Source organism: Blennius ocellaris (genome assembly GCF_963422515.1).
Source record: "Blennius ocellaris genome assembly, chromosome: 4".
In the NCBI taxonomy this organism is placed as follows: Eukaryota; Metazoa; Chordata; class Actinopteri; order Blenniiformes; family Blenniidae; genus Blennius; species Blennius ocellaris.
In genome coordinates this window covers 26882580-26901860 of record NC_137653.1, presented here as the reverse complement: position 1 = coordinate 26901860, position 19281 = coordinate 26882580, and the positions used below count along the sequence as shown (strand labels likewise).

The following is a 19281-nucleotide window of genomic DNA, read 5'->3' as shown; positions in this document are numbered from 1 at the left end:
GGAGCTTTTCAAAGTGTAATTCCTCCTTCAGGCGCAGGGCTGGAAATGGCGGTTTACTTTTGTGGCTTTTTCCCGTCACATTGAATCTTGGATACTGACGGTAAATCTGCAGCTGATGAAAAGTTCATTCGAATGCAGCCTGAACCTTCAGTTATCGACACTTTCGCTAAAGAAAACTGCTTTAAATGTTGAAGAAGGGACACTGAAGTGGTCTTGTCCATCTTTTCTAGATCCTCTTCTGTCCAATTGAACCTGTCTCTCCTCTATTGGTACAGTAAGTGCTTCTGTTACCATTTCCAGCTAATTTCCTTTTGTATTTATACGTCATTTTAATTTTTGGGATACTCATCTGATAATATTTCAGTAAATTAAAGCCACTGTTATTTATACATGATGCAATATGCTGAAAAATAAATAAACAGACCAAATTAAGCTTCTGATTTAACATTTCAGTTTCTGTGAAAATTAAGAAACGGTCCTGGTTATAAACCACAGAGCTGTGAGGCGTTCAAAGACACCAGGTTACAAGTTAGACTGCGGTTGCTGTGCTGATCCCTTCCAGTTCCTCCACGTGGCACCAGATCCATTAAATCAGACGTGCAGGGTTTTTTGTTTTTTTTAATAAAAGGCTGACGCCCACACCGACTCTGAGAGAAACAGTATTCATCTCTTAACATTCTGCTCCGGTGCCTCCGTCAACACCAGCATCCAGACTCAGCAACAGCCTGAAGAACGTAACAAGAACACATCATGTCCATCCAACCAAGACCTCTGCTGCTCGGCCAAAACTGAACAGAACATATGAGAGGCAGGCTGGTGGAGGTTATGGGGGGGGGGGGGGGGGGGGGGGGAGGCTCTCTAATCAGTTGGCTACCCACTGTCAGAGAAGCGAGGAGCGAGCAGAGGGAAGCAGACACGTCTAACATGTGCCAGAAAAGAACGACTGAGAAATGAAAACTGCACTGAATAAAACGTCATAGACAATTATGACCAAATATTGAAGACAAATAAAACACAGCCTGCTAACAAGTGTTTTAAAGTCCCAGTGAAATGTATCACACTACTTTGCAAAAAACGATTGTTGGGGTACTACTTCTAAGGTTCCTCCGACTCTGCCCCACCACTGTTGTCGCTTAACAAAGTTATTTGAATTTTGAATCTCCAGCCGAGGAAGTCGGGGGAATCCTTCTTAGTGGGCGTGACGTCAAGAGTTGTGCAGATCTCCATCTGTTGTGTTTATATCGGCTTGTTTCCTTCTTAAATATCCAAGTTTTTACAGTGTTTTGAAGTTATAGTCGGCGTTTTATGAGCCTTGACGAAAGATTGAACATGGAAGAGACCGAGAGAGGAGAAAAGGAGCACAGGCGGCGGGAGCCGCTAGCTCGCGCGGCTAGCGGCTAGCGGGAGCCTCAAAGCCTCAAAGGTGAAAACTGGCGGCTGCTGAGGAGACGAGACGAGGAGACGAGGACGAATGGAGGACGAAGCGTCTTCTGCTTCCTCAAACATGTTCCAGACGGGGTCACCGATGGCAGAACGACCTTCTGGGTCTTCTTCATCAATCACTGGGTTTGAAATGACGATGATGATGAAATATGGTTAAATTCAGCCTCTTCGTGGTCAAAACTCTGATCCTCCATAATGTAAACACAACTTGGGCGTGTGCACAACTCGTGATGTCACTCTGTTATTGTCAGAAGCTCCGCCCAGCAGACGAAATAGCGCTGTTAATCGGCTATTTTCTCGCAGATTGTCGTGTTTTAACATTTTACCCTTCAGCCAGTTAGCATAAAAATGTCCCTAGAAGCGATAAACAGAGTGTTTTGGAGGTCGAATTTTCATTTCACTAGGACTTTAAATGACCTGAAGTCCAGCTCTTTACAGTCACGCTGTCCCACGGCGGTGGAATCATGTGACCAGCTTTGTTCTGGTGGAGACGGTGTTCAGGGTTAACTTGTGGTTGAAATGTGAAAATGATGCCAGACATGGAAGATGCAGTTTTGACTGGACTGTAAGTTTCCACAAAGCAAATTAAAAGTTAACGGTCTGATGCCTGTCATTGAAAATTCATTCTAAACTCTCCTCATGCTCCTTTGACGACACTTCATTCAGCTGCTTTACCCGTTTGTGGTCCATCATCCCCTCTAATGACGATGATCCACATAGATTATTCACTATTTGGAGTTTTAATCTATGACTGTTTTGTTGAGCTTGAATCATGTTGGTCTTCTTCTGCACTGCTCTGGATCCAAACACAACATTTCAATCAATCCACTGTAGGAAAAAAACACAACATGATGCCAGCCTGGTAGCAATTTGCTGTTTGATGGGTTCAGACAATAAAAACACTTTATGTTTTGTCATAAAACGGGAATTTTATCGACGTTATTTACTTCATCTCTTCATTGCTCCTGCCACACATGTGAGTGGCCCTAGAGGGAGCCTCATGAGTGACAATTAGAATAAAGTAACACGCAATTCACAAAGTGCAGAAACATACGATGACCAGTGGATTTACAGTAACATGTTGAGGGATATCAGCCATAGCAGGGCCTGTTCTAAGCCTCAGGTTGCTTTGTTTTAATATCACACTGTTTTCACACTAACATGTCAGAGTATTTAGCATTGATTTCTACTCCAGACAGAAAGATTAAAAAGCAATATAAAGGTAAATTAGGCTGATTTGCATTGCTGCTTCCTGGTCGTTTCCTGTTACTTCTACACGATTCAACAGAGAGAGACCCTCCTCCGTCTGAAATATTTAAGACCTCCCGCTGACAACCAAATCAGACTAAAGACGTCCCCCTCACCTTTGTCACGACATCACGTATTCATGACATACAAAAGAGGCCATTTAGTGCTCCCTCCAGGCAAACTGCTCTCAGTGACAGCCACACCCACCCGCTGGGAGCTGGGAGCTGGCACCCAGCGCCGGGCCGCCAGCTCCACCAATAGTTTTCAGAGCGAAACAACTGGGGGACACAAGAAGGTTGAATCCAGCAGATATCAGCAGCGCTGAGCCACGGATGTTTGTTGATTTTCCAGCAGGAGCTTCGTCCTGCCGTCCCAAATTCAACGTGTTGCAGCAGCTTGGCTGCTTTGTTTCCACATCAAGGTGAAGAAATAGACAAAGACATGGATTACTTCAGTTCTTGTATTTGGACTTCAGAAATATTTACTCATTCACCATATGAAAGCGGAGGAGCTTCCTTGTTTGCTCTGGTCCCTGTTTTCAAAACACCCATATTAGAAGACTTTGGAACTCTACAGTGTAATAATAAAATGTTATAAACACGGTCTCTACCAAACAAATGCACACGGAAGCTACATACGGCAGAACTACTGCCGTTCTTACTAGTATAAAGCACAACCGGTTTATATAACTTTAGAAGTGTATATATGTGAAATGCGAGTTCTTCGGCGCCATGTCGTCCTACCCCTCTGTTTAAAGTATGTATCTGTAAATGCTTTGTTTAGAGGGGTGAATAGTCCTTCCCCTCACCCCTCCGCCTCTGCACAGTAGTGAAATGGGACGCCCCTTAGACCAGGGGCGTCAAACTGATTTCAGTTGGGGGGCCACATCCAACCTGATCTGACCTCTGGAGGCCCAACACGTCAAACGTAACATATTAAACTGCAGATATGGACAAATGTCAAAGTCTTTCCTTCTTTTGATCCTTTTGGAACTGCAAGAATTCGCCAGTTTATTCTGAAATGTACATATTAAAGTTAATCAGATATTATATTTGAAAAAAAAAAAACACAATATCGTATCTGGATATCATATTTTTATTCAGAATTAAAACAAGTTGTCATCATCTGGACATTTTTTTTGAGTTTATGTGTCTAAAGTATCATTTCACATAAATTGGACACCTTTATTGTGAAAGGTGTTGTGTTATGTGACACCCCATAGAGTCCATTAATTAATTCTAACCAAGGGCGGGTTTTGAATTCATTTTTGCCCATCTAGTGTTTTTAGATCAGCTCTGTCAGTTTTCATATTTATACTTAAAAAAAAATTAAAAATCACATGACGGGCCGGATTAGATCCTCTGGCGGGCCGCATGTTTGACACCCCTGCCTCAGACTCTCGTGAACGCGCCTTTCAAAGGGGTAAGATGAAGGGCTAAGGAGGAGAATTGGGACGCAGCCATAGTGTCATAAAGTGAGATTGATTGACGAGACTGGCTCCCCATTTAGACGACAACGCTCGTTTGGGGCTTTTGCAAACGCTCAGACTCCATCTCCTTGTAGGCGGCTGAAACGCTGCTACACCACATGCATGGTAAATAGTTCTTCTGCACATGCATGAGTAGATGAACAACAACATGGCGGCCTCCAGGGTCCGACGCTAATCAGGAAATAAATGAGAGACACACACATGAGTAACCACACTGAAGACACAGCAGGAAATGAGGAAAACTGTCAGTCAGCATATTTTCCACATTTACACTCTAAAACAAACAAAAAGACCAAGAACCAGATCAGGATCCAGAGTCTGGAAGTTAAAAGTCACCAGTGTGATCAGAGCCTTGAATCCAGAGAGAAGTGAGAAGTAATTCACTCCAGACTGTGAGGTCAGGCTGAATCTGAGCATAACGTCAGGAAACGAAGCGGCCCTCACACTGACGCTAATCCCACAATCTGTGTGTGTGAGTGTGTGTGTGTGTGTGCGTGTGTGTGTGTGTGTGTGTGTGTGTGTGTGTGTGTGTGTGTGTGTGTGTGTGTGTGTGTGTGTGTGTGTGTGTGTGTGTGTGTGTGTGTGTGTGTGCGTGTGTGTGTGTGTTTGAGTTCAGACACAATGTTCTTTTGTGCCGGCCAGAATAAATGAACGGGTACTTCCTGATCCCCTCTCTCGTTCTGTTTATCGCTTCTCTCTCGTCCATCTCTCTCAGTCCCGTCACATTTTCAGCTCCCTCCCTCTCTCTCTCTCTCTCTCTCTCTCTCTCTCTCCCTTCATTCTGTCCATCCATTGTTCTTTCCTACAGGTTCTCATCAAATATGAAATGCTATCATCGCTCTCTTTGTCCCTCTGTCTTTTAAATTTCTATTCGTCTAACTTTTCCATCCTTCATTTATTCATCCATCCAGTCTATCACTCCACCCCCCCCCCCCCCCCCCCCCACCCCATCTCTTATCGAGGCGAGGTCGGTTCACCACCTCATCAGCACATCTGGATTCTATTCCTCCTCCCCCTCCAGCTACCCCCTCCACCGCCCACTGTCCTCCCATCCCTCCTCCTTCTTCAACTTCCTCTTTTCTTTCCTCTCCTCCTCGCCCAATGAGAAAACTCGCCGGTCGCCAGGGCTCCTTAGCAACAGCCCCACGAGGGGAGTGGAAGGGGGGGCGGGGGGGATACAGAGGCAAGAAGTGGAAGGGGGGGGGTAAAGAAAGGATGAAGATGAGGAGGAGGAGGAGGAAGAGGAGGTGAATGGGGAGACCAACCCCAGCGGGGGTGTGAGGCTAGAGGTGTGTTTGCTATTATCAAAGCCCTGCATCTGTGTGTGTGTGTGTGTGTGTGTGTGTGTGTGTGTGTGTGTGTGTGTGTGTGTGTGTGTGTGTGTGTGTGTGTGTGTGTGTGTGTGTGTGTGTGTGTGTGTGTGTGTGTGTGTGTGTGTGTGCATGTGTGTGTGTCTCAGAGGCTCAAAGCTATCGAGCAAAGTGCAATCACAGTGTTTTTATGTTTCAAAACCACAAAAGCTGAACAGACTGAAAGAAGAGAATTGGTAGTGAATTCACCATCAACTGAGCCTGGTTTTGTGCGTCCGGCACCAGCTGCTCGATTCAGAGGAATCAGACACCAGGAACATCTGATCGTCGTCTCCTTCTTCATATTCTGAATGAATCAAACCCGCCAGACAGCAAAGTCCCAACGTGAGCGCTGGAAGCAGGCGCAGTGCGTTGTAAAGCTCCCGAGAGTCGACTGACGAGCAAATGAATAAACATGACTGCCGTGTCGAAGGCTGAGCTCACAGGGAGCAGGGCATAAATATTTCTTTTAATCTCAAAAAGCCACATGATAAAAATCCAAAGTGGACAAATGTGTGAGTCGGTCGGACTGCAGCCTCTCAGGAGAAAAACACAGTCACTATAGAACACTGCAGTCACATTAAATGCAGAAAAAAAAACATTAGAGTAAGAAACAAAACATGATTCATTGACATATTCATTATTGTGTCTGACCTTTAAATATGTTGCTCTATTACTGTTACTGTATTAATTATGGAAAGTGGAACACATACTTTATTCATTTATTCCTTGTCTTTCCTCCCTCCTCTCTCTGTGTGATTGTGTATGTGTCCACTGCACACGTTGATATCGTTCTTCTTCTCTCCGTTGTCGTTCCCACGTCAAAAACAAGACGTCGTAAAGCGGTGCAGAGATTGTGTTTTCAAAAAAATTAATCATGCATGTGTCTGTATGTTTATTTCCTTTCCACTGAGATTTAATTCAGTTCAGTTGAATAAATAACCGATAACGACTCATTTCAGGACACTTTTACAGAAAAGCCCAAGAATCCCACCAGAGCAAACACAGGCGACTGGGAAATGTTCTTTGTTTGTGGTTTTTTTTTCTTTCATCTGTTTCTACTTACATACTGCATTAAAATGAGTTGACGGTGATGCAGAGCTCTACAGAAACTCTATTTACAATTATGCATATATTTATGATCTCTATCTGTATCCAAATCCATGTATGATCTAGATTCATATCTGTAATCTATTTCTATATCCATACCATGTCCACATCTTTGTCTATGGATCAACCATATCTTTAAGTTTGTAAATACAGGAAATCCGTCATTCTGCCAAATTGAAAGTTGTTGTGAGACAAACGGTGAATGATGGTGAGTTTAGAGTCGATCGCACACAATGATCGGACCTGATCCTCGCTTTGGTGCAAACAGCTTCCACGTGTGTTTGTTAAGTCTGTCCAGAGTCGACGTCACTGAGAACTGTAATAGCGAACGGCAGCAGTCAGCTGGAAAACACGTCCTAAAAGTAACCGTCAGGAAGGAACGAACCCTAAACCTCCAGAAGCACAATCACAGCGGCTGACTGACAGACTACAGACATGACAGCGTGTGTGTGTGTGTGTGTGTGTGTGTGTGTGTGTGTGTGTGTGTGTGTGTGTGTGTGTGTGTGTGTGTGTGTGTGTGTGTGTGCGTGTGTGCCTCTTCAGTGTGGACTGAGGTCATCTGTAGTGCTTCCATTAATATGTCATGAAGACGGCTTCTGCCACTCCTTCACACACCTTTTGTATGTTTAAAGGCCAGTTCACCTCTGAATGTCACTTGTCCTCCGTCTCCTCTCCTTCCATCAGGACACTTCCACCCACTTCCCCTCACTTTGATTCAGCCCCATTTACAACATCTAATACGTTTCATTGTTCCATGTTTCTTTCAGTAACAATTCTGGGTTGAAGCTTTCCATTTCCTGATATTCACATGAGTTAGGACCTTATGAAGGTTTTAGATTTCCTTCAGAAAACTGCACGAGAGGGAGAGGCAGAGAAGTTGCATTCGGCAGCAATCATTGAAAATGAAGTGTGTGCATGTTTGTGAAAGTGCATGTGTGTGTGTGCTTGCGTGCGTGTGAGTGTGTGTGTGCAACGTGTGCGACGTGCGCAACTCCCGCTACCGGGCCTAATTTACCAGCATGGGCCCATCTGCCTCCAGGTTACCACGGTGATTAAAGTCATTCTGCTATTGGCTGGTCGGTCCTGCAGCCACACACACACACACACACACACACACACACACACACACACACACACACACACACACACACACACACACACACACACACACACACACACACACACACACACACACACACACACAGTTGTCCTTTCCAATTTGGCTGCCATAATTACACCATTACCAAATTTCATTTTGTCAGGTCCCCCCCCCCCACCCCCCCCCCCCCCTGCACTGCTTGTTTCCTCTCCTCTCTTTTGCACATGGAGTCTGTAAAATGACATTAAGCCCATTATCAGATATGTGTGTGTTCACCTATGGGGACTATGAGAAGAGAAGCCTCCGGTTCCTCCTCTGCTTTCACTTCATTCATTATGTAGGATGATATTACATCAACCCCTCACACTTCTATAGAAACCACAGCTGGGTGGGAACAGTCCAGCCCGGCAGTCGCTCCGGGTGGCACTAGGGACACTCGTCAATATGCTTCCCTCTGACGGACCGATAATACCAGTCAGATCTGAAACACGCTATGAAAGCGCGTGCCCTCTTTGTTCGAGCTCCTCTCGCTACCACATGTCCCCGTCTGGCTTTTTCCTTCTTGGTGTGCTTGACGTGCACGTCTGCGCACACACGTGTGAACACTGTGAGGAAATCCCCCCCCAGAACCCCCCCCCCCCCCTCTGAGAACCATGGTGTTAAAATGACTGACATGTCCGTGTGTATGTGTGTGTGTTAGTGATTACTGCTCTGGTGGAGTGGTTAAAAGGTGTGATAGTGTGTATACTTGGATGTTACTTGGATGTCTCTGAGTGTGTGTGTGTGTGTGTGTGTGTGTGTGTGTGTGTGTGTGTGTGTGTGTGTGTGTGTGTGTGTGTGTGTGTGTGTGTGTGTGTGTGTGTGTGTGTGTGTTAAAGCCAGGGTTTTTTGTTTTTTTTTGCTGAGTCTGTCGATCAGTGCATGTGTGTGTGATTATAAAATACTGTGAGGGCTCATTGTGTGTTCAGAGCTGCTGACAAATCTAATTAACACTTTGGAGATACGTATCAGCGACACACACACACACACACACACACACACACACACACACACACACACACACACACACACACACACACACACACACACACACAGAGAACACAGTATATCATACATCATTTGTGTGCTTATGGATTTTATAAGAACTCTTGAACTGTTGCGTAAATGTCCAGAAACAAAATGTTCTTCAAAGCTGGTTTTGGTCTCTGATATTGGGAAAAAAAAGAAAAAAAGAAAGCCTGTTTGAGAAGCAACAAGAACATGTGGGTCTCAGATGAGGGTGAGGTGACGCCAAACACAGCAACACACAGCGACTCAGCCAGACTGCTGCTCCGAGACGGATGAAACCCGACAGTGAAGGTTCAATAAACGTCCTCAATGTAGTCCATTCCAAAGCTTGTGCAGATTATCGACTGCCAGATGTATCCAAACATTACAATGAAGCCAAAAACGCCCACCCCCTCAGCAACAGGAAGGAACAGACAAAGACAAAGCCTTTCTCTCTGGGAGCCCCAGTGAACAACTTGATAAATAGTTGACAGAGGTTCACGACTGAATGAGACACACCACATATTCACCTCTAAAGCTAAATAGGTTTGGAAATCTGCTCTTAAAACAAGACAAAGAGAGGGAGCACAACAAGACTTCTCCAACACGTATACAAGCGTCACAATCCCATATTCACACGACGAAGAAAACCAGAAAAGAACCTTTTTCTGGAATCTGGAGCGGGATTCAATTGTTCAAATTGAATCAGTGTTCAACTGCTCCTGTTCTATGTTGGTGGGAGTGGGTGTGGCCATCAGTGTCCAATCAGAGGCCCTCTGTCAGGACTCCAAGAACGAAAACCGTTGGAAACCACTGATCTGTCCTGCGTCTCGTCTGTTTTTTTAGTCTGAAGGTTTTCATAAAGAAAACCCCCCAAAAAACCCAAAAACCCAGACCTTATCTTTTCTACGCTGCAAAGCAGATGAGACGTCCCAGGCTGGACGATTCGGACTCACTAATGAGCTTTGATTAAAAAAAAAACTTCAACGAGAAGAGACAAAGATCAACGATGTGGGACCACGAGGGACACGAGAGCGTCCGGCGGAGGATCGCCACGATCCCGTCCGATCGATTCTGTTTTTCCCCCCCCGGGAGAAGCAAACGGACTCGTTTTTTTTTACCAACGAGGGATGAAGCGACAAACAAATTAAAGGAAGCGTTTCACGAGTGAACGACGCTTATGGCCGCGAGTCCGAGCCAATCACCGGAGTCATGGAGCGGAAAAATTGCAGGATGAGTCGCTGACTTTTTTATCTCGACGGATCGCTTGTGGAGATAAAAGGGCAGCTATCAGCGCGGGATTTATGACTAATGCTTAACATGAACACGGCGCTTTTAACCGTGCACGCGTGTGTGTGTGTGTGTGTGTGTGTGTGTGAGTGTGTGCGCGTATGCGCACACACGCACACACACACACACACACACACACACACACAGATGTAGTTAAAAACTAACCAGGACTGTTTTCATGCAGAAGCTTAATGTCCCAGTGAAATGAAAATTCGACCTCCAAAACACTCTGTTTATCGCTTCTAGGGACATTTTTATGCTAACTGGCTGAAGGGTAAAATGTTAAAACACGGCAATCTGTGAGAAAATAGCCGATAAACAGGTATTTCCTCTGCTGGGCGGAGCTTCTGACAATAACAGAGTGACGTCACGAGTTGTGCACACGTCCAAGTTGTGTTTACATTACGGAGGATCAGAGTTTTGACCACGAAGAGGCTGAATTTAATGATATTTCATCATCATCGGGCATTTCAAACCCAGTGATTGATGAAGAAGACACAGAAGGGTCGTTCTGCCATCGGTGACCCCGTCTGGAACATGTTTGAGGAAGAAGACGCTTCGTCCTCCATTCGTCCTCGTCTCCTCGCCTCAGCAGCCGCCAGTTTTCACCTTTGAGGCTTTGAGGCGTCCTGACATTTGGCAGAACGACCGGCTTCCTGGATCATGTCGAAGCACTTTTCCGACTGTGGAATCACCGAAGATGAGTCCAGGAATTACTTGATCGTCTACGAGCCGCCCGAGCTAGCAGCTCCCGCTAGCCGCTAGCGGCTCCCGCTAGACGCTAGCGGCTCCCGCTAGCCGCGCGACCTCTCTCGGGTCTCTTCCAGGCTCAATCTTTCGTCAAGGCTCATAAAACGCCGACTATAACTTCAAAACACTGCAAAAACTTCGATATTTAAGAGGGAAACAAGCTGATATAAACACAACAGATGGAGATCTGCACAACTCTTGACGTCACGCCCACGAAGAAGGATTCCCCCAATTTCATCGGCTGGAGATTCAAAATTCAAATAACTTTGTTAAGCGACAACAGTGGTGGGGCAGAGTCGGAGGAACCTTAGAAGTAGTACCCCAACTATCGTTTTTTGCAAAGTAGTTACATTTCACGAGGCCTTTAAAGAGCTGCATGAGGAATCCCCCATTGTACCCTTGGCCGGGAATCGAACCCTGACCTTCGTGCTGTGAGGCACGGCAAGCAGACACGTAACACTTTCTGCTTGCAGGTTAGACATGCGGTTTGACGTGACGTCACTCGTGAGCGTCGCACACGGCCTGCAGACACACTGTGCCTCGGTTGTTGGACGCAGACCGATGGAAGCAGCTTTCAGAAGATTGTCAAAGTCAACAGAAATCTCCCACAATCAGCAAGGTTTGATTTGTAGAGATTTTCCTCGGTGGGAACATTTACTTTTTCGAACTCGTGAAATAAAAAAAAGAGTTGAGGTGAGATCGCCGGCCCATCACAGGGGCTGACTTAAAGATCCAAAACCACAAACACGCTCTCCATCGCAGCCAGCTCAAGTGACGAGTCATAGTCTGAGTAAAATAAAGACACACAGGAACACGGAAGAACATGCAAACTCGACAGAGAAGCACTTATCCACTATTCCCAGAAAGACTCATAACACCATCCACACACAACACGTCATCATACAATATAATTCGGGAGGCACCGCTGCAGGTTTTTTCACTTCCGATCAGATCCTGACCCCTGAATTTGGATATCTGCCTATATGATACTATTCTGATACCAGAGCTGTTTGCGTTAATATAATTATTATTGTTCATTATATATGAGGCTGTAATAAACTCATCTCCACAGGAAAGTATGAAATGTACAAATGTATGCATGTATTCTCTCAAAAGACAACTTGAGGTTAGTATAAAGGTCAGGAAAGGAAACAGTACAAAGTATTTTTGTTCACTTTGGACAATGTAGGAGTCTGCGTGACGTCATCATCTCATAATAAAGTTGTTCTATCTTTAAAACCTCATAATCACTGTATTAATTCCTGGAGAAATGATTTATCAAAGCAGCACAAACTGCAGTGTTTCCAGCTCTAAAGCAACACAAATGATTGGGACTATTTTCAGGGAGTTTAGGGAGGAGCAGGACTTCACCGAGGTGTGAACCTCCTGCTACAGCCTGGAGGAGCTGCTGTTCATTGTTTTGATGTCAGAGTCGTTCTCCTGGAGAGCTGGAGTTAGTAAAACGGTGACGTCTGGCAGCAGAGCGCCACCTGGCTGTACAACGACTTTACAAACATCCACATCAATGCTTTTCTGGTGTTTTGAGTGTAAAATATGTCCAAACAGCAACATGTTGTCATGAACAGTTGGACAGCTGCAAAGCTAACTTCCCTTGCGTCCTCGCTGACTGCAAACTGTGGAATGGATTTCCTGACTCATTACTCCTCTCTCATTGAGATTCGCCTCCGTCCAGGAAATCCAGTCCACATTTTGCAGAGCAGTGGCAGGGAAACACTTGTGGAGTCGTTTCAGCAGACAGTGAAGCAGACAAGGCTTCATGGATCTGACATCTCTGATTACGTTCATATCAGAACTCTGTACTGATACTGGATCGGATCGACCCCATCCCTAAATCTAGTTAGCTAGTTTTCTCTCCACCCTGATCCATCCATCAACCCCATCCTCCTCCACATAACTCCAATACAAGCTGACATCTTCGCTCTCTTCCACATCCATTACTGCGACCGTTTAAAAGCCACTCATGTTTACCAAGGCATATTTTCTCTACATTGGTGGACTAATAACAACAGAAAACGAGGACGTGACACTGTGAGCGTCACTCCAAGACAGGAAACAGCCGCCGCATCACTTCTGCAGCAGCCGAACCTGTAATCGTGTATTCAGACCAGTGGTGGAGATAATCTGCAGCTCTCTGCATTCTGCTCAACTTCTCTGCTCCACACACACACACACACACACACACACACACACACACACACACACACACACACACACACACACACACACACACACACACACACACACACACACACACACACACACACACACACACACACACAGAGCCGGTGCAGATTATCTGGACACGACAGAAAAGACTCATCTGGAGATAAATCTCCGCGGTTACATAATTATATGGAAAAGCAGCGGTAATGAAGAAGAATAGAGGAGGAGCAGCCGACTGACAAATATGTTTCTCTAATGGTTTCTTCTGTTTACAGTCTGCTACAGGCTCGTTGTGAGCCCTCGGAGGACGTACGGGACCTGGGATGGCACACGGCTGCCACGACCAGCAGCTCTTTCGTGGACTATTTATTTTACAGGAACTCATGTCTGTGAAATATGCAACAGATTGCCCTCTCACCCCGGCAACATCTCATATTAATGTTTGATGGCAGCTCTGATTAATGTGTCTGTTTACACGACGTTGACTTGTCATATTAAATCAGCCAATCAAAATTCTGTTGTATTTTCTTTGTCATTTCACATTAAAACCAGACACCTTGACATCTTCCAGTTATTATCTTGGTTTTTTTTTTTTTTCATCATAAAATAAAATGTGAGGGTGGAGGGATATGAGGTGGGAGCCCAGGTGAATGATCCCAATGTATACATGATGTAGGGGAGGGGAAGGTCGGCTCCATCTCCGCTTTTGACAGGAAATTGGATTTCTTTTTCCGGTTAATACAAATATTTTTTTTAACTGATTTTTATTCCAAAAGGAATAATTACTATATAGTGGGTTTTTTTTCCAGCTGCACAGTGGTTATTGTGGACAGTGGTGGTGTCGAGGTTGTGCTTGGAGGTTCACCGGTTCAAATCCCGCTGCTGAGAGGTGAGCACAGTGACTCCCTGGGCCTGACCTTTGACCCCGGGCACAGCACCAGGGAAACCCAGCACTCCTACATGAGGTTAACCGTGGGGGTAAATGCAGGGAAGTAATCTCACCATGTCAATCAATAAGGACGGGTTTCTTTCTCTCTTTAATCAAACCTGAATCACTGTGAGAGAGGATACAGTTTATTGGAATACACTGTTTCAACAAACCCGATTGTGTGTGAGCATGAGAATATGAATCTGGACTGCGGCGGTGCGACGGTGAAGAGGGAACGAGACACAAAACGAGATTAACTCAAAGTCCCGTCTGATTCTATGCATCCCATCAGAAACTGGACAAGCATCAGGGACAATCAGAAACAATCGTCACCATTGGAAACAGGCAAGAAAAGAAGCCGTCAACAGTCATAAACAATCGGAGAAAGCCAGAAACACTCAAACAGCATCAGAAATAACCAGAAACATACAAACACAATAGGAAACCATCAGAAACAGTCAGAAATATTCAGACACAATCAGAAAAGGCCAGAAACCGTCTGACACATGGCCCTGAGCACTGTGCTTTACTGGACAGATCAGAGAGTGACCATTTGTTCTGATCTTCTGTGGAGGGAGGAAGAGAGAGAAAGAGAGAGAGAGAGAGAGAGAGAAAGGGGGAGGGGATGTTAGTATGAGACCTCTGGACCAAATATTTGCAGTGAAGGCCCGTCGTTGTCCATTAGTGTCTCTCTCTCTCTCTCTCTCTCTCTCTCTCTCTCTCTCTCTCTCTCTCTCTGTTTTCTGGATGCATTAACCTCTTCTTCACAGTGCTCACAAACAAAGGAACGACTGTATCTGTGCAAAAGTGTGTGTGTGTGGTGTGTGTGTGTGTGTGTGTGTGTGTGTGTGTGTGTGTGTGTGTGTGTGTGTGTGTGTGTGTGTGTGTGTGTGTGTGTGTGTGTGTGTGTGTGTGTTCAGTTCTGTGTCACTCCCACGCACTGTCCACCCGCTCTCAAAGCTCAACAACACAACACGAACACACACCTGCAAGCCAGGCATGAACAAATGATACACACACACACACACACACACACACACACACACACACACACACACACACACACACACACACACACACACACACACACACACACACACACACACACACATTTCACACACACATTTCCAATAAACATGATCAAAGCCTGCTTATTGATGTGGCTGTGACCCCAGCAGAGGTCAGAGGTCGCAGGTCAGGGTCTGATGGTGTCAGAGCTGCACAGCGCTGATGTAAAGAGCCTCATTATTACAGCCAAACACTGATAACAGACAATAAAAGGACCGCGTTGGTGTGGACGGAGGAAATGGATGGAATGAATGAAAAGGCTGCTGCACTGCATCTCACTACTTGTTTGCTTTTTTAATTCATAAGTTGATTTTCTTGCCATTTCTCTTGTTTGTGACGTCTGTCCTGTGCCCTCTAAACTCACTGTGGTGTTGAAACAATGACATGACATCAGACCTGTTGTCTTCACACGTGATGCATTCAGCCAGTCCTGTACGCTCGCTCTGCTCCTCTCGTGGTGAGTGACGTCTGCTTTTCATCGCGGCAGATCTAAAGAGCTCTCTGGCCTCACAAGAAAGGCTGTGAGTCTCTTCGAGTGTAGAATTCACTGTGATCTCTAAATGATTCCATATCAATGATTCCCCCACATTTCAGACAGCTGCTCGTCGCTCCCAGCTGATCATCCCTCAGCCGGGCGACAGAGTGTTAAAAACTCACTTCTATGTTTTGTGTTTGTCACTGGCAGCGCGACACGGAGCTTTCAGCAGGACGGTCTGAGGACAATTGTTATTTATATGTTACACAGCTGCCTCCAAATGCTATTATTCCCAGGCTAATTCATTCAGGGCCCACGTACTGAGCCTCACCAGAGCCTGTCCAGCTGTTCGTCTGCCTCTCTGTAACTGAGCATGAGACGGGATTCCTGTTCCCCGCCGCACCACCACGCTGATGAGAGGAGCAACTTCCTGTCCGATGGTGCAGCTCATGCTGGAGATATTCCTCACTGAAACTCGCTCATTCCATCTCAACTGCAGTGAAGGACAGCTCAGGTTACTAAAATACCCAATAATCTAATAAATCAAATGAAAAGTGAGACAGCAGGTGTAAAGTCCTCTCATCCTCTGGGGATAAACGGTGGTGAGCGAGCACAACGGTTTTGCGATAATGCTTTCAATAAACTCTGTGGTGAGGAAGCGATATGAAGAAAACGTGCACAACAGACCAATTAGGCACCAAAAAACACAAGAGATAATCAATACGTCCCCGATCGTTTGTGTAGAGAACAGAAAGCAGTACACCGGCAACACGGAGCTGCATGAAACACATGCAGGGATAACTGAGGTGTCACTCTCGCAGGGCTTCTGGTAATCAGGGAAAAAGAGGCATCTGTTTTGTGATTGACACACACACACACACACACACACACACACACACACACACACACACACACACACACACACACACACACACACACACACACACACACACACTGGGACAGAAAAACAGACTTCATGAAATGTACTTGACTTCATGGACATTGAATATGATGGTTTATGATGCCAACACATGACTGTACAACAAAAACATTTTGCTTATACACCTTTGATTAGTGGACTTGTTATGAGATATTCTCTGTGGGGTTTTTTTTGTTTTTTTTAACTCTGCTGTTGTTTCCCCACCAGATCCATTGTATCCTGATTCCTACACACACACACACACACACACACACACACACACACACACACACACACACACACACACACACACACACACACACACACACACACACACACACACACACACACAACCAGCCAACGTTACAGTAGAGTCTCTTTGTGAAGCCTGACAGACCCTGAGTTTATTTCAATGAATGACAAACTTTCCCAGCAGTGCAACATCTCATGTGTTTCAGCTGGGGTGGATGATGATGGTTGTTTGCTATATTTTCTATTATCTGAGCAGGAAATGAAAGTGGGAAAAGTGCAGGGAACTTGTGCCCCCCCCACACACACACACACACACACACACACACACACACACACACACACACACACACACACACACACACACTCACCCCTGTAATCGTGAGCCGCTCTGTCAGTGCAGTGAGGACGGCGGTGCTGGATGACAGTGTTGTATGTCCATCTCCATCAAGCCTTCATCCTCCCAGACAAAAAGGGCAAAAAGCGGCAAACACAAAGACGGAGCTGACAGTCAGTCAAATCCACCACACACACACACACTCACACACACACGCTGCCCAGAAAACACAGGAACACACTGCTCATCCCTTCATACGAGCTATCTTCTTCCTCCTCACTCTCTATCCCTTTCTCTCTCTCTCTGCCCTCTCGGTTTCTCGCTCTGTACTCTCTCTCGCTCTCTCTCTCTCTCCCTCACACACACTGATTCTCCATCTGTCACCGCCTCCTCTCTTCACCCCTCCCACCTCATGCATTATTAATGAACTCTCTTTTGCTCGCTCTCTCCCTCTCCCTCTCCCTCTCCCTCTCCCTCTCGCTCTCTCTCTCTCTCTCTCACACACACACGCACACACACACACGCACACACACATTCATGTATAAGTGGACACAGAGTCATGATCTATTCATTCCGTTGTGAAATTGAAATCATTTTCTTCCATCCATCTTCAAACCGTTTTCCCACCTCAGGGTTCTTCAGCTGCCTGCAGGCGAAGGACATGAATCAACAAGTATCTATAGTTATGTTGAAATAACACACTCAGGTGTGTGTGTGTGTGTGTGTGTGTGTGTGTGTGTGTGTGTGTGTGTGTGTGTGTGTGTGTGTGTGTGTGTGTGTGTGTTACAGTCCAGCTCTGCAGAGTCATTCACTGGTCTCTTTCTCCTGGTTGGTCAGCAGGACCACATCTTTCACTAGAGGAGGTACCAGTGTTACACTAGGGGATGTACCAGTGTTAAACTAGAGGATGTACCAGTGTTACACTAGAGGATGTTACGCTGATGACAGTTTGCACCAGGCAAGCTTTTAACTTCATACAGAAGTTACTTCTTACAGAAGAACTGAGAACAAGACATCATCAATTCTTACAATGCTTCTGGTTCTCGTGATGAAGGTTCTAGCATGTAGACCTCAGGAGAGGTCAGAGATCAGGAATACACTGGAAACTATTTTCAAAACGTATCTAAACAGAGTTGAACCAAAAAACAGTATTTGTTCATTTGGGAATACTGTTTGAACTGTTTGATATATTTATAAGCCTAGTATTCAGCTAGATGGATGGATGGATGGATGGGTGGATGATGGATGGATGGATGGATGGATGGATGGATGGATGGCTGGATAGATGGATGGATGGATGGATGGATGGATGGATGGATGGATGGATGGATGGATGGATGGATGGATGGATGGATGGGTAAAATGTGCATTTTTTTAATACCAGAGGTCTTGATGATCACTGAATTTAAATCCTTTCATCAAATGAATCCATCAAGACAGGATTCAGTTTCAGGTACCGCAATTAAAGTTCTCATTTTATTCTGTTGGTTTTTACTTTTAAAAAACACAAAACAACAGAGGCCCCTGGAACAGAGTTTTGGGTTCTTTGTGGGTTTTGTGTCCTGAGACACAAACACAGATCTCAGCGAATCCGTCTGATAGAACACAAACTGTGCTCCTACATGGAACCCAGAAAACCTTCAGCATTCGCGTCAGCCATGCGTGAACACAACCAACACGCAAAACACACGCAGGTCATGGAAAAGACAGGGCCGATCATGCATGAATGCAGAGGAGGCACACACACACACACACACACACACACAGATGCAGGGTTGTCCATGCATGCAGTGCAGTCGAGGAACCCCACCCCCCCCCACCCCCCCACCCCTACTCCTCTCCCCCCTTCAGCTGCAGGCCATCCCAGTTTTCTCATGGATGAGACGTGGCCAGACGGAAGGTCAGTTACAAACTGTGAGGGTGTGTGTGGGTGGAGAGACGACCAGCAAGCACACACACAAACACACACACCAGAACTACATTTCTAGAAATGGTTCATGTTACGTTCAGTGTGAATTGTTGGCGACCATAACTTCTATCGTTTGTCACTCAGCGTTGGTCATGATCAGCTCGGTACCATCCTGAGGATCAGAGAAGCCAGAGTTTGTGTTTGGAGGTTTGCAGGGTCAAGAGGTCACTGACCTCGGGCAGCCTCCAGCAGAGTGTGTAGCTCAGCTTTACTATGAGGAGGACCAGTTAATTATAGACAAGTTACTTCCCAAAGCAGATACGTGATTTTAATCTTAATGTACACTTTTTTTTATTTTTAAATCATCCATCCAGCTTCCAAACCTCT

At 45.6% G+C, this 19281-nt stretch overlaps 1 protein-coding gene across 5 annotated transcripts in view; it reads right to left on the bottom strand.

Moving 5' to 3' along the window:
- nfasca (neurofascin homolog (chicken) a) overlaps positions 1-17264 on the bottom strand; it is a 77473-nt gene extending 60209 nt beyond the window's left edge. For all 5 annotated transcript variants that reach the window (XM_080495859.1, XM_080495861.1, XM_080495862.1 and 2 more), the window contains exon 1: positions 17020-17264. The gene's annotated coding sequence lies outside the window, so the exon portion shown is untranslated. The remainder of the gene's footprint in view (positions 1-17019) is intronic.
- Between the last annotated feature and the right edge of the window lie 2017 nt (positions 17265-19281).